The sequence below is a fragment of the Sphaerodactylus townsendi genome, linkage group LG10, assembly GCF_021028975.2.
Source record: "Sphaerodactylus townsendi isolate TG3544 linkage group LG10, MPM_Stown_v2.3, whole genome shotgun sequence".
In the NCBI taxonomy this organism is placed as follows: Eukaryota; Metazoa; Chordata; class Lepidosauria; order Squamata; family Sphaerodactylidae; genus Sphaerodactylus; species Sphaerodactylus townsendi.
The window spans coordinates 43,515,876-43,532,035 of NC_059434.1; the positions used below are offsets into that span (position 1 = coordinate 43,515,876).

Here is a 16,160-nt window from a genome sequence, read left to right on the forward strand (position 1 = left end):
TCTTGGAACCAGATCTATGTCTCAGGGAGATGGTGTAGAAGAATGATCTTAAAGAAACATTGAGATTAAGATTTTAGAAATCTTCATTCCTAATCTCAAATTTCTCAATGATACTTCCTTCCTAGGCAATGTTTTAATTGTTGTTTATACGTTTTGCACTGTTTTCATGTACTGATCTATATTGCGGCAATTTTAATGGTTTCACAATGTGATTTTATCATATATGTTTTAAATTGCAAACCACCTTGGTGGCCCTTCTAATGGCAGAAAGGCAGGATACAAATTTTGTAAATAAAATAACATATGTAGGGAGAATTCAGATTGTTCTTTGTGACAATTCTCTTACGTCTCTTTCCTCTCATCTTATTTGAGCCTGACTTTTGTTTAGGGGAGAAAAGACAATTGCTTCTGCTCCGTGTGTGGAGTATATGTGGCCTGCCTTCAAAATCCCAGCCTCTTCTCTGAAGAGCATGAGGGGAGATGTAGTTTACTTTTCTCTGATGAAATTCCTCCCACATCCACCTCCCAAATACTACAACCATCATATTTGCCTCTTTGCTATCCAGGCATCCTGTCTTGCCTTTCCATTGTGTGGGGGAGAGACAACACAGTTAGACCACCTTGATCATTCCTGTCCACAACTGGTTTAGTGGCCAATCAGAATGAAACATCTATCTTAATGGGTTGTGCAAGTTTAAAAAGGGGATGAAATGTTAAGTGATTTTGTGCTTGGCAACTGTTTCACTTTTATGACCTCACCAGGGCCTTGGGGGTAATGCTTCTTCTCCAGTAATTGGGAAGGTTTAGGTTGCAGACTGTCTAAGTGCAAAAGAGGGTGCAAGTAGCAAATGCAAATTTGTTAATTACTGCAAAGACATTACCTGGTAATGTGCAAGTTTAAAACTGATTAGCAGAGTGTTTATGATGAATTGCAATAAATCAATGAGGTGATGGTGTGTGAGAGAGATGGAGTTCAATCAAGAGAGATTTGCCTAATGGTCATGTATCTCTGAATGCCCTCATCCAGAAAAAGTCAGAGTTCATCTTCCTGATCAACTGAACTGCTCATCAGCAGCCTCTGTGTCTTTTCTGGATTAATATTAGCCCTTTCCTAGTCCATTAGTGGTTCCAGGAAAATGTTCAAGGCATCAGTTATTACATATGGATTAGATGAAAAGGTGAAATAGAGGCATGTGTCATCAGCATACTGATAACATATCACTTTAAATTCCTAGATGACCTCACCAAGTGGCTAGACATAATAATAAGGGGGGGAAAAGGAATTAGTGTGTCATCCTCAATGTCATCTTCACATTCTCCAAGTGAGCCAGTGCAGAGCAGTAGATAAATAATATGACTGGGGAGACTAGGGTTAATAAATTCCTCTCTGCTTATGGTGACCTGAGGCCAGTCATTCTTTCTCTAATATAACGGACAGGATTTTTGTGAATATAAATCTGGGCAGATAGAAGCATTCATTGCCCTGAGCTTTTCTGGGGAAAGGATCTGATAAAAATGTGATAGCTTAACCAACATTATCACAAGACCTTCAACTTTGTTAGAAATAATTCTGTCTCCATCCATAGCTCTTCAGTGTAACTTAAAAGTACTTAACTTTGGCAGTACTGTGTGTCTGGAAGTTTTTGCTGCTTTTTTAACAGCATATTTTTCTTCCACATGATTGCCTTCATCCAGGAAAGTAGGCCATTATTCTGCACCTGGAAAATAGGACAGCGTTAGTCATTAAGTTCACAAATCCATTAGACTTTAAAATGGGTCAAGAAGAGAAAGCAACTTAGACAGCAGACACTCAAACCTGTGACTTAGATTCCATTTTGAAAAAGTCGTACTTCTAAGAGGTCAGAAGGGATTAAAGCTACCTGTTCTGGATAGAATGAATCTTGCTCTGACACACTTTGTTAAAAGCTTGGGACTCCTTATGGACCCAACCATTTTGTATGACAGCTGAAACTCTTTAGCATGGAATTTATCTTCTCTTCTGGACACCCCAACCCAGCAACTTTTCTTTCTATTTCTGCTACAATGACCTTGAGCCTAGAGTACTATATTGCAGTCCATATGGGGCAGCCCATGAAGTCAACTTGGAATTGGTTCAGAATGTGCAGGTTGATTGTTATCTGGAGTAGGGGTGTGTTCCTGAGGGACACTCCTGAGCTGAAGTTACTCCCAAATACTCCATGTTAATTTGACTCAGGAGTATCCAAAATGACCACAAGCTCTCCTGGTATTTCATGAATAATCAAACTATTTTCTGATGTTTTGGAAGCTTTTTTGTGGTCTAAGACAAGCAGCAGGAGTGAGAAGGGAGGAGGAATAAAGAAAAAGCATGCTCCAGTTGGACTACAGTACCAATGGTTCCCCAGCCCCAACACTTCAAAGATCCACTATCGTTGACCAGATCTTTGAAGACCAGGTCTACCAGCAACTGGAATCAATGGACACTATACCTGGCATCATGGGGGAAGGGTAAAGTATGTGTGCATTAAAAATTAGGTTTTAATCGCATTTTTAGAAAACCATGATTTTTGGATGGCAGTATTTCTGAACCTCAAGGAAACAAATTTCCAGAATGGAAATTTTCTGAGAAATTCAGTACACTAAAAATCCCTTATCAAAAATCCCAAAATGAAATTAAAACAATTTTTTGAAGTGCACTCACCTAATCTGAAGCTAGCTGCTTTGACATATTATCATCACTTTGAAATCTTTGCCTTGGTTGCAGTTTGTTTCTGAGTTCACTTCAATGTGCTGGCTATGACCTCTAAAGCTTTGCATGACATGGGGACACTATATCTAATATATTGTCTCTCCTGGCATGCTGAGCCTGTGCTGCAGCTTCTAGCATTCTAGCAGCATCTCTTGACCACTGTTTCCTGCAGGCAGGTTATATCCAGTGCTGCCTTCTATCAATCTCTTTCCATATTACTACGTACTGTGGAACAGCTTTTCTGACTTTGTGAGTTAAAAGTTTGCTATCAGGGGTGACAGTCACCCAAAACAGTTTTTGAGAGTGGTAAATGCATAGGGACTTGGATCCAGCGGGGCACTTCTGTAGGAGGAAGTATTTACACCCCTTGTAACCTCCCATTTTAGCTGCAGTCTGAAATCCCCTCTAAAATATTTCTCCTTGGGGATAGGAGACAGATGATTATTGGAGAGCCTGGGGAACCTATTTACAAAGATAATGGCACCACATTTGTCCAGAACATAGTCATCTTCTAATCTAAGGACCTCCAAAGCTTTAAATTAATTTGAACAAGGAGCCATTGGAGCCAGGGCTGCCTGCCCAGCAAAGAACCCTCATGTTTCAAATGCACTGGACTAAGGGATCCAATTCTATGGGTCCCTGAACAAGGCACATCTACTTATCCTACTTTCTGAGACTATCCTTTTTTAAAATCTGTCTCTCTGAACTGGAACCCCCTTCCATAGAATCTAATCCCACCTGACATCTAGCTCTTCCCTTTAATCTTTCCATTGTCTTTTTGTGATTGACCCAGATTTTCCCCATCTCCTTTTTGCTCCTGATTTTGATGCAAGGCCCACTTTATTTTAACCATGTCCCCTTCTAGGTGTTTTACACCATTTTTACATAAATAAACCAACTGTATCCAAGGTGAATATGTGTGCAAGGTGAATGTTAATATTATTCGTTACTGACAATAACAGCTCTGTTTATTTATATGTTGGGCACTCATATGATTATGTACATCTTTATATAAAAACAAAGTCAATTCTTTTCTTTTAAGTTTCTGAAAGGCAATTTTAGTACTCGGTAGCCCAGAAGCTTTAACTGAAGCAAATACAATCGTCATCAAGGTTTCTCACAGTGCTGCCTTTCTGTGCAATACAAAATGATGCCTTTTGTTCTATGATCATGGAAGATGGAAGCCATAACATTGACTGGGAACCACTAGAGGGCACTGTGGTACTGAAGAAAAAAAGATAGGCCAAGGATGTTCTAGAAATTAACAAGGATGTGCTCTTAATAAAGATTGTGAGAGATGTCCCCCATTAATGAACAGGATAATTCAACATCATTCATTTAAGCTAAGCCATTTTAAAGCTTTTATGTACTATGCCATATGTCTGAATAGCTGTGAACCTAGGCTAGCTTGGCGTCTATGCAAATTGGAATTAATACAATTTCCATTTGTCATACATTTTCATTTTCATAAAAACAGGGTAGAGGGAGGATGTTATTGAACTAAGCACCTGCTGAGTTCCACCCACCTTAGCACTGGAGTCTGGAATGGGAGGTTTCAGCTCAAATTTATAGGCATAGCATGTTGCTCAGTTTATGCATTCACGAAGAGAATCTAATTTAGATCCCTCCTTGTTCAGCTTCTGACATTTTTATAGAAAAACATCATCAGTGTTTGTTGTACTTTTCCCATTTCTTCTCCTCCACACTTTTCTTACTTTTTGGGTGGATTCAACAATCTTATTACAGCTGGAAACACATTTTATTTTGAATGAGGATGTTGAGGCCTGACAGAAGCAGTGCTCGCCTTTTGCACAAAGCAAACACCACCTCTGCTTTGGATGAACTCCCTTTTTTCAGTGTAGCTATTTAAAAAGGAGACGAAGGGCATCCATTCTTGAATTCGGTGCTTAAAGTGAAATATCTCTGCCACAAAATGAAATCTTCATATTGTTTCATGTCTGGACCTGAATTGTAGGGATGCACAAATAAGTTAATTTTCACTTCTCTTGGATTTCTCGCATGCTTGGGAAGTGCATTTTTCACCTAGCTAATTTTAAAGTTTTCTGGCTGATGCGATGGCCACAAACATAGCGGAATATCTCAACCACAGGTATCCAGTTGCTTAGCCAATAACACAACCCATGATGAACAGGTGTTAAAGTTAATGGCAAATTCAATCCCTTTGTGAGGGGTGGAGTGTCTGAGTTTTGTCCTTCTGTTGTCCTGGTCCTAGAAGGCTCCCTGCTGTGGCCTATTGCAAAGGGAAAGATATTTGTGAAAGACTGAGAGCTGTTTGAGCCCCTTATGTGGCCCAGTTCTGCTTTTGCACCCCCTGGAGCTCCATTAATTGCCACTTCTTAGCTGTGGAGGCTGTGATAGCTTTTCAATAGGGGGCTCTTCCAAGGTAACCCCCCCACCTGTTGGTAAAGGTAAAGTTTCCCCTTCAGTGGTGTTCGACCCTGGGGTACCACTACGAGCAGTTATTTTTTAGGCAAGCTGTTTTTGTGGGGTTGTTTGCCACTGCTTTCCCTGGCTATTCTTTACCCCCTAGCTATGAGTTAGGTACTCATTTAACGACCAAGAAATGGATGGATGGCTGAGTTGACCATGAGCCAGTTGCCAGGATATCTGACCCACAGGGGGCTTGAACTCCTGACCGTGTGAGTGGCAGTGCAAGCACTTAACCACTACGCCATGCGGCTCCTGTCTATTGGTAGCCTCCAGTAATTCCTAATGCTTCCCTGTCCCCGCCCATGGACAGGTGGATCAAGAAACTGACTTCTAGATTTTAATCCAGAGTGCAGAGAATCTCAAAATAAACTTAAATTATTTATGGTTATTTATGCATGCAATTTTTACTCAATGACTGCATACTAAACAGAAGCAGATGATGGCAATCCACTTCTGTCTCTTTCCTTGAAAACCCCATGGCAGGGATCCCCAACCTGGTACCATCAACACCTTTCCTGATGCTTGCCAAGTGTTTTAGAAAGTGGGTGGGGCCTGATGGAGCTTTTTGATCAGTGAGGTTTCTGATCGGCTGTGCAGATTTTTTTAAAGATATTGCTTTGGCAGCAGCTGCCACCACAAGGATATTCTCTGTATGACTGAAGGTGAGCTGGGGCAAGCAATTTGTGACTAGCTACACGTCCTTCAGCAGCCATTTTGTGGCTGTCCCTACTATGCTGCATCTGGATTCCAGAGGATCCCATAGTCTCAAAACCTCCTGCCTTATGCCGTCACCACAAGTTGGTAGCAACTTGAGGACCCTTTTTACCATCATATGTACACTGCCTACCTTAAAGTGTGTGTTTCTGCTGCATATAATAGAAAGGGATAATTTGATTATACTTCAGCATTACTCAGCAGGGGAAATGTATTATTCACTTGGTTGCTAGGTTACCAGCCTTATTTACAGGTAGATGTTTTTAGAGCAAAGAAATTTGAGAAGCTTTTAAGAGTAGAAAGCGAAGGAAAGAACAACAAAGAAAAACCTGTTAATCGAAAGAGAATGTTAAATGTTTTCACACAGAGGTCTAGAAGGAAACAATGTGAAGAAGTGTGCCAATGAACTGTCCTTCTATATCAGCAGCTCCCGCTGTAAAGAATGCTAATAGCTAAAGAGAATATAGAAAAAAGGAAGTGTGTGTCAGTTTAATATAAATCTCAGCTATCAGATCCTAGGAAAGGCCTCTCCCTGCTGGAAAACCACTGCGCATTAGAGATGACATTCACTAGAACAGCTTTATATTGTTAAGTGCCATCTTCCACATTCCCCAAGTAATGGGGAGCAGTTATCTGGCTGGGTCTCTTTGTAGGATGTTTTTGTAGTATTTACTTTATTTACAAATACACAGGGAGAGTATTGGTGGCAAAAGGGGCAGGAGATCTGCTACCTGCATCAGTTCTTCAGAGAAAGAATATGCACCACTGGAGGCTTCAACCAGTTGTTAGACTGGGTTGACACTTGTACCTACAGTAAGCTGATAACCTTAGGCCAGGTACTTCCCTTGGGACTGCATAACTATTCTGCAGGCTGCTAAGCAATATGCCCCAACCATTGCTGCATGCTGAAGGTGCCTCCATGGGTTTCTGGGTTGAGCCCTGCACAGGTGATTCCTGGCTGACTCAGCTATTACAGCCTAGGATTCTTTCAGACAGATAGACTGATTTTGAGGGGTGGCATTGCTGATGACTGTACTTTGCTACAGCAAGGCAGAAGGAATGGGATGAGCTACAAGTTCCAAAGAAGCAAAACAAGCAGGCAGAAAAAACAGAGGAGGAGCTGGATGAGAGGAAGGCTCCCTAACTTTGGATCCTGAGATGGGACAGAAGCAGATTTCTTGGCTTGGGACAGTTTGATGGGCAAGTATCCCAATGTTAATGGATTCCAAGTCCAGTAAATACAAACTTTTTATTCTGGTTTCTGCAGTCTCTTTGCTCTTTCACAAAATATGTGTCAAACTTACCCTTCCTCAAGGGATCATATGATTCATAACAGTATCTGCTTCTTTCTTTTCCAGAATTTGTTATTCCTTTGTTCACACACGCTTTTAACAAGTCACACACACACACCCCTACATCCTGATGGGTACTTGAACATTCCTTAACACCTAAGCAGAGGTGGGATCCAACCAGTTCTCACCACTTCTCTAGAAGTGGTTATTAATTTTTTCTGAGTGCCGAGAAGGGGTTACAATAGGGACTGGAGGTGCGTGTGTGCGGCGGCGCCACTGTTTGAATCCCACCACCATCGGAACCTGTTAATAAAATTTTTGGATCCCACCACTGCACCTAAGGCTCACTATAGTACATTTGCCAGCTCCAGGTTGGGAGGGTGGAATCTGGGGAAAGGAGGAACCTTAGCAATAATGCCACAGAGTTCACCCTCCAAAGAAGCATCTTCTCCAGGTGAATGGATCTTTCTAGTACTTTACAGTTCTTAGACAACTTCAGACTATACCTAGAGGTTCGCAATCAAGAAGGCACTATGGTCATCAAGGAACATTATCATTCTTTTTGTTGTGATCTGTAACTCACTTTCCAGAGCATCCAACTTCACTTCAAGACCATATATAGTAACCAGATTCCAAATTAACAACATTCCAAATTCATCAAATTCCAAATTCATAAATCCAAATGTTATTAAAAGTGGGCTGTGTTGATTAGTACTTTATTGGAGGTATAATGTGATTGTGGCTTGTGAATGGAGCATCAGCCAAAGGTTGCATCATCTGCTACAGCCACATAGGGATAGGAAGCAAAGCTGGACTGTGATCTATTGGATAATGAGATGAAGTGCTGGTCTAAGTGGGTGTGCAGGTCACATCAAGTCTGGAACATGTCAGTGATCTATTTGTGGTGGCCAGCACCTCTGACTGCCATACATTATAATAACATCAATCTCCAGAGAGAACTTCAATAGATCAGTGTGTAAATGCAAACGTAATGGTATCCTTCTGAGAAGCAAAGGATGAAATCCACTCCCATTGCTACACAGTCTTTTTTGACTTTTGCAAAAACAGCTTGGAAGGCTTTCAATGACTCATCCTTTGTAGGTGGTAGCTCTATGAGCAGCTAAATGCAGCACAGCAATTGTTCTCAGCCTTGAAAATCTGTGGTCTATCTTGCACAGCAATGACAAAGAATTTTCTTAAACTGTATAAATACCAGCTATCTCATGCTTAGAAGGGAAGGAAGAAGATTCATGAAACATACGGGTTTTTTAAAAAATTGGGAACAGGATTGTAGTTATTGTATGTGAAAGTTTAGGCAGTTTTTATTGTATTGGTCTTAAACTATTTTGCTGCATGTCTTCCAATTTTGTAATTCTGCTTTATTGTATGCATTATACTGTTTTGCTAGCACATATCCTATCCACTTTTTAATTTGTTTGCTGTATGTTTTATTGCATTGGTTGTATGCACATTTTGTATCATTTGCCATCTATTGTTCCTGTTGCATTGAATCCAGCTGTGTAATCAACCTTAAGTTTCGAAAAGAAGTGCAGAATGTAAATGAAATAAATGCATATAGATTATATTACTCATTTAAAAGGTGAAAATATCTCAAATTGTAACTAGAGGCTTAGAGACAGCTTCTACTCTAGAGCTGTGGCTATGCTAAACTCTGCGGCTTCATGTTGATGTGTTTGGGGCTGTGTAGGGATGGGTGGAGGAAGGGGAAAGTGAGGATGGGGTATGAGTCTGAAATTGTCTGCATCGAGGAATGCTGCTGTAAATTTCGTTGTGCATGCACAATGACAATAAATGCTTATGCTTAGTGCTCCTCCAAAACTTGGAACATATCCTATTTCAGTAGGAAAGTAATCTCCACTATATTAGCTGATTCAGTAAAATAGGACATTGAATATAAAATTCTGGACTTCTAATTAAGCATCATGGACACTCTCTCCCTCTCGGAACATAAAGTCAAGCATATATGATCAATGTAGTGGTAGCAGGAACAGGATTTCTTGTAGTCTAGGCTGTGATGGACCTGGCAATAGCACTCAGTCTCCGTGAATTAGGTTTTTATGTGGTTTGGAGGTGAAAAGAGACCTTCAAATTCCTTCTAGGCTGCCTACCAGGATGCACAAGTGTTTCTGATCATGACCTCTGAATGGGATGAATTCTTGGTCAGATGGGTGGTCAGATGGGACTCTGTCAGTGGTGGGATTCAGCACATTCGCACCACTTCGGCAGAACTGGTTGTTAAAATGGTGCTTGTAAACAACCAGTTGTTAAATTATTTGAATCCCACCACCAGAACCGATTGTTAAATTATTTGAATCCCACCACTGGACTCTATCTTCCTTTTTCACTGGCAGAAAAGTTTGTTGAATTCAACTCATTCAGTGTAGACGTGAATGGGTTAAATAGGTCATTGCTTTGATGAGTCAAGGCAACCCCTTATATTTTATAACATATGTTTAAGTTATTGTTAGTATTGCTAGATGTGCTTCAGTAGATATATTCTATTAGGGATTATTAAACACAGTCTTCATCATTAAAATATGCTTACAAAAGTAAAGCATTTTATTTAATGAAAGCCTTACAAAATTCTCATATTCCTTTTCTATTTTTATAAATGCTGTAAGAGTCTTGAAGCTCATAGTATAGTAATGTTTGCTATGGTAACTAAGCAAATTATGGCTTTTGTAGAATGGATGGACATGATAATGATTTTGACCTCTTCTAGACCTATTTATTACCTCAATCTTAATACACCACTGTGTCAATTTCCTTCTCTGTGCCATGTTTCCTATTTCCTGCTTTTGACTACAATTTAATCTGAATCAAGGCAATGTACCTCTTTGTGCTGCTATAAGGTGAAGTAAATACTCATGCATCCAAAAGTGTGGTGGCAGTAAAGGTTTCCTAGGCTTCACAGTTTCTCACCTCACTTCTTACAATGTATGTCCCCTACCAAAAACCAAAGTATCACATTCACATCATGGCTGCAATCACATACATCATGTGAAATACTTCTTAATCCTTTTTGTGTTGGTGGTATGCACACACAGATACATGTATCAGGTTTCTGATGTGTGAAAAACAGTAAGGCAGTTTTTTAAAAGTATAGATTTTCTGATTCACCTCATGGGCAATTCATACTATAACAGCCTGGGAGCCATGTCCCTGATGGACCAGCGATTCACAAACCTACAGACCAAATAAGGTTTACTCAACAGGGTTAAATGAGATACATATTCCTTCATTCCACAACTTGTCTTGCCATTCCTCAGTTCTCAGCAACAGAATTACATAGGCCCTTTCCGCACAGGCCAAAAACGGCGGCCTGGGGACGGCAAAAACGCTGCCCCCAGGCCGCCGTTCGCCCAGGCCGCCGTTCACACAGCGCTGACCTGGTTCCCCTTCCCCTCCCTCAGGGCGGCGTCAGGCCGTCCTCAAAAACACCCCTTTAAAGGGGTGTTTTTGAGAAAACAGCGCAGCCTTCTTCAAGTATGGCGGCTGTGCGAACGGCACCGCCGGGAACACGCTATTGTCGCTTCTTGCCTTCAAGCCATCGTTGTCCAGCTGTCGCCGCGACGCTGTCCCTCCGACCTCTGGAGGTCGGAGGGCAGCGCGGGCGGGGCTTAGGAAGACAGCAGGGCTTAATGCCACGGCGATGGGGCAAGTAAGAGAGGGACAGGGAAGAGGCGGCTCCATGTGGAGCCGCCTCCTCCTGGCGCCGCCTCTGTTAGCCGCCAAGACGCTATAAGGCGTATCGGTTTCCACCCCCACTGCAGAATTCTTGCCGGCGTGAGGGCGCCCGGAGGCCTGTGCGGAAAGGGCCACAGTCATACCTTTCCACCATGTGACCAGCTCCAAATCTGGTAATTTTGCATTTTATTTATTTGTTCAATTTATATACCGCCCTCCCCCTAGGGAGCAATTATCTATCATTTTTGTGCCAATTGCTTTGGTTTTGTGGAACAGCATGGGCAGATATGGAAAGGATGGATGTCTCAGGCTCTTCGTTGATTTCAGTTGTGAATGTTTTAATTCCCATTATCTCTTTTGCAGATGTTGTATTATGTCACAATCTGAGATATAGCCAATCCTTTGAACAAGGGTGAGATTTTGACTAAGCCCTGCTCCTCCCTAGTCAGACCCATAACTCTGCATGTTTATTTGCCTGATTCATATTTGATGTTAAAACAATGTTGTGAATGTGTTAGTGTTATGCCAGCAAAATTATGGTGCAATATAAGTATAGATCTACTATGCCAACATATCTTTGCACTCAGCAGCACAAAGGAACTTAGTATTTTATTACTTACTTACTTCAATTTATATGCCGCTCTCCCAAAATGGCTCAGAGCAGTTCACAACATCCATATAATACAATATAACATTAAATTCATAATTAACGTAGTCAATATCTAGTTATATTAAAACACCTATAAACAAGCTAAAATTCACATGAGACCAATAAAATCCTTACTTGCTCTGACTCTACTCGGAGAGTCTGGCAAAGTGCAGATGACACAAAACACTGAAGAACAATGGGGGAGCTTTGGCCTCAACTAAATGCTTGGTGAAACAATTCAGTTTTACTCCTTCAGATCTCACAGGGCCCTAATAGAAGATGATAAAGCATTCCACCAAGCAGGGGCCAGAGCCGTGAAAGCCCTGGTCCTAGCTGAGGCCAGACGTATCTCCAAGGAACCCGGGATCACCAAAAGGTTAGCCTCTAAGGAATGGAGGATCCTATTAGGCAATACTGGGAGACGCGGTTCCTAAGATCTGAAGGTCCCAGCCCGCTAATGGCCTTAAAGGTTAATACCACCACCTTAAACTTGACTCAAAACTCAACTGGGAGCCAACGGTATAATGTGCTCCCACAATGGTACACCTGCCAGGAGCCTAGCCGCTGCATGTTGAACCAGCTTCAAACGCCGAATCGAGGATAAATGAAGGCCAATGTAGAGAGAGTTACAATAGTCAATCCTAGAAGTAGCAATCTTATCTTTGTTCAGTAGTCCTAACTCAAGGAGACAGTAGTGTTGTTATTCTTTCTTCAAGCTTCATAGTTTTATGGTTTGTGCACAAGAAAGGTGAGCTGTTTTATGTAAGAATATGTTAGTTTTGCCTTTGGTTACATTTCAATATGACTTCTTAATTCAGACTCTTTTTTAATATAAGGAAGGCTTTTCTTCTTTTCCATTGTTTAATATTTTATAGTATGATGGATTATAGTCAAATAATAAATTTTGACTTAACACTCTTCAGGGCAGCAAATCTCTCAGCCTGATCAAGCACTTCATGATTCATTCTTCAGAGGTCGGTGACTTGTGCTCCCCTCAAAATTTGCAAGGACTTCCAATTTTTATTTATATTTGTGCACCTATCTTGATACTTCCTACACAAATGAATCTTGGATTAGGCAACTGCTTTCAAAGATTAGTTCATAAATCAGCCTATTAGTTATTTGGATTCCCAAGGCTGATTTTTATATGTGCATTTTTATAAAATAAGCAGCAAATTGTGTGTTTGATGAATGGTGTAAAATCAGCAGTTGTGTAGCTTTGAGATAAAGGCTGCAAACCTCCAGGTCTGTCCTGCAGATCTTCCAGAATTACAACTGATCTCTAGATGACAGAGATCAACTACGCTAGAGAAAATGCGTTGGAAAGGACATTCTATGGCATTAAACCTTGCTGAAGTCCCTCCTCGAATCTTGACCCCCAAATCTCAAGGAATTTCATTGACAACCCTAAGCCTTATCAAACTGCCTGATATTAACTACGTGAAAGCATTATCTATCATCTTCAAAAGACATTTTCCCCAGGGGTTTTCAGGTTTCTATGGATATCTTGACCGTAATTCACCACCTTTCTCTATAATTAGATTTACCGACCTCCAGATGACACCTGGAGATCTCCCATCCTTACAATTGATCTCCAGGCAACCAATGGCGTTATATCCAGCTGAGGTCACTCCCCTCCCCAAACTCCACCTTCCCCGGGCTCTACCTCCCCAGGTATTTCCCAACCCAGACCTGGCAACCTTATCTATAACACATAACTTAATACTACATCAATTACACTGGTTACTGATCTGCTCCCAAGTCCAATTCAAAGTGTTGGTTTTATCCTTTAAAGTCTGTGCGTTAAAACCACAGGGAGGGGCCCTCCTGACTGTCCCATCAGTCAAATAAGCTAATTTGGTGGGTACATAAGAGACAGCCTTTTTAATGGCAGCCCCACAATTATGAAACACACACACACACACACCCGTCTTGGCCGTCTCACTTTCAGTCATTAGAAGGCAACTGAAGACAGTTTTATTTAGGACCACATTTGATTAATTTACCTTGAGGCTTAAATTGAGATTTTGGAAGTCCTGCTGCCTCATTGTCTCCGAGAACCCCTGACCCTGCCCATGTCAGTGACACATGGACGGGGTCAAGGCATGCAAAAACAACAAGACAGCAGGACTTCCTGCTGCCTCCAAGCGCCTGCCCTCAACCCTGCCCATGTTGCTATGGACTCCCCCTCCCTTCCTTCCCCCCTCTGCCGGCTGGACTTCCAGCCAGCAGCCTGCAGTCCCTTCTGACCCCCCCCCCTTCTGTGCAGGCCAGAAGAGACTGCAGTCCCCAGCCTTGGAGACCTGCTTTTATAAGCACTGAGGCCGGGGATGGGGCTTGGGGAGCAGGAAGTCCCCCCTTCCTGCTCCCCAAGCCCCACCCCCAGCCTCAGTGCTTATACAAGCAGGTCTCTGAGGCCAGGGACTGCAGTCTTTTCTGGCCTGCCCGGAGGAGATGTCAGAAGGGTCTGGTGGCTGCCGGCTGGGAGCCTAGCTGGCAGGGGGAGTCTGGGAGGGGGGGGAGTTGGGCACCCTGGACCTTTCCCATGTCCATGGTTACATGGATGGAGTCAAGGGCACCCAGCAGCAGTGGGGAGTGGAGCCTGGGGGCGTGGGGATGGGCAGATCCTGGGAGGCATCTCAGAGACAATTTGTCTCCAGGTGCCATTTACCCCGGGTACACTTCTGCTCTGGGCATAAGAAGGAGGACTATTCTCACATTCACCGCATAGCCCCAAATTTGCTGCTGGGTTCTCAGAACTTGTTTTTTGTGTGCCTATAAAATGAAAGAAGCAGTCAGAAATAAGTATACTATCTTTAGTTGTAGCTGAAAGTAGGACATTTCCAGATATGGTGCTTTTAACACAAAGTTACAAGAATAAAAGATTGTTTAGATCCCAGGGAAAGTCTTTTTGATGGTTTATTCAAGTCTACTGAATGCCTCTGTTGGAATAAAAATCCAGAAAGACATGTCTTTCCAGGCTTCTTATACTTTAAAAGCTGATGACAGGAAATCTTGAAAGGATAAGAAGATTATAGTTAGTGTTTGTTGGTGTCAGTCCTTACTTTGGTGTCAGTCCTTACTTCAAGATCTTTTCTGGGGCGGGGGGGGGGGGGGCTGGGGAGCATGTTGCGTAACATTTAGTCCTTATTCCATGTAATTCATTTAAGTGGAACCAAGGTATCTGAGCTAAAATAAGATTCTCCTACTCCCACACACCATAGCTTTGTAAAGGCTTTGTTTTCATAAACATGGCATGGCTATTCAATGGTTCTGGAGTAATTACATTTGGATACTCAGTACCTGTTCTCAGAACACTTTAAATACAAGCATATTTAACATGTGCTCAGATTGACACGGGGAATTAGTTTGCATGCTTGTGCAGGGTGTGGAACAACAGGATCTTTTACCTAAAGAAGTAGCAGTGAGCAATGGATTTCAGCAGAAAAAGGATGTCAGAAAACTGATTAAAAGTTTTAAAAAGAAATATGAAGTTTACTGAGGATTTCGTACAATATGTAGATGGAGAGAAGATGTATCCTAAGCAAACACTAAATAAAAGCACAGGTAAATAGCACGTTCCTTATCCAAATTAACAGTGCCTCAACAACCAAAAATTGACCAGATTTACTTTTGTTTGAAACAAGAGTTACTTTTAAGGTGTGAATGTGGAGATAATGGGAGATATGACAGAGGAAAAGGTGAGTGCAGATATTGCGGTACTTGAAGGTATGTGGCTGATGAATCTACTAAAGATAGCTATAAGGTACTAAGGTGTTACGTACCACAGATGGGACTTGGTTTGGATAGAACCACAGCATGAAATATCCTTGTATAAGCTCTTGACTTTTGTTTGGTCACTCAAAATCTCCTGCAGACATCACTCAATAAGCTCAGAACAACTCCCTTTTTAGCAAGAGAGACTGAAATGTCTGGCCAATACTATGTCATTTTTTTCAAAATGGGGGGTTGGCACAGACTACTGCATATACTATTTTTTATGACATCAGGTGCCAGTTCTTTAGCTGGTTGTTGGCGTTTCATTACAATTGAAGCCTCATTCAAAGGCCTAGGAAATTGTAATGTATCAGCGTGGTATTCACGCGGATCCCAGCAGGGCTGCCTTCTTTTACTTTACTTTAAACTTCTATCCCGCCCTATCCCATCAAGCTGGGATGGGATCTGACAGATGCTAATGTTGTCATTTGAAGATATTTCAAGTGCTGCCCTAGTGTTCACAGAATAGTGCCCACTGGGACGACCTCAGCTGGTTTTTTGCCTTAGTCGCTGAATCTTGAATTCAAATTGTGGTATTTAGTGACCTTCTCGTGTTCTTTTTCAATGACCCTGCTGTAACCAGGTACCGCTATGTCGACAATAGTCACTTTCTTGTCCTTGGCCCATTTCGCACATACAGAATAATGCGCTTTCAATCCACTTTCACAATTGTTTGCAACTGGGTTTTGCTATTCCGCACAGTAAAATCCAGCTTCAAAGTGCATTGAAAGTGGACTATTCTTTTTGTGCGGAAGGGGCCCTCGTGATGTACAGTGTATTATGTGCCAATACTTTGTCCATTTGGATTTGAAAGTCCCACAAGATCTTGACCTTCTCATTT

At 41.8% G+C, this 16,160-nt stretch overlaps 1 long non-coding RNA gene across 1 annotated transcript in view; it reads right to left on the reverse strand.

Moving 5' to 3' along the window:
* Window positions 1-1,614: 1,614 nt before the first annotated feature.
* The window catches only part of LOC125440399, a 35,640-nt gene continuing 21,094 nt past the window's right edge, over window positions 1,615-16,160 (reverse strand). Inside the window, exon 3 of the long non-coding RNA XR_007245691.1 lies at window positions 1,615-1,718. This is a non-coding gene — a long non-coding RNA (uncharacterized LOC125440399). The remainder of the gene's footprint in view (window positions 1,719-16,160) is intronic.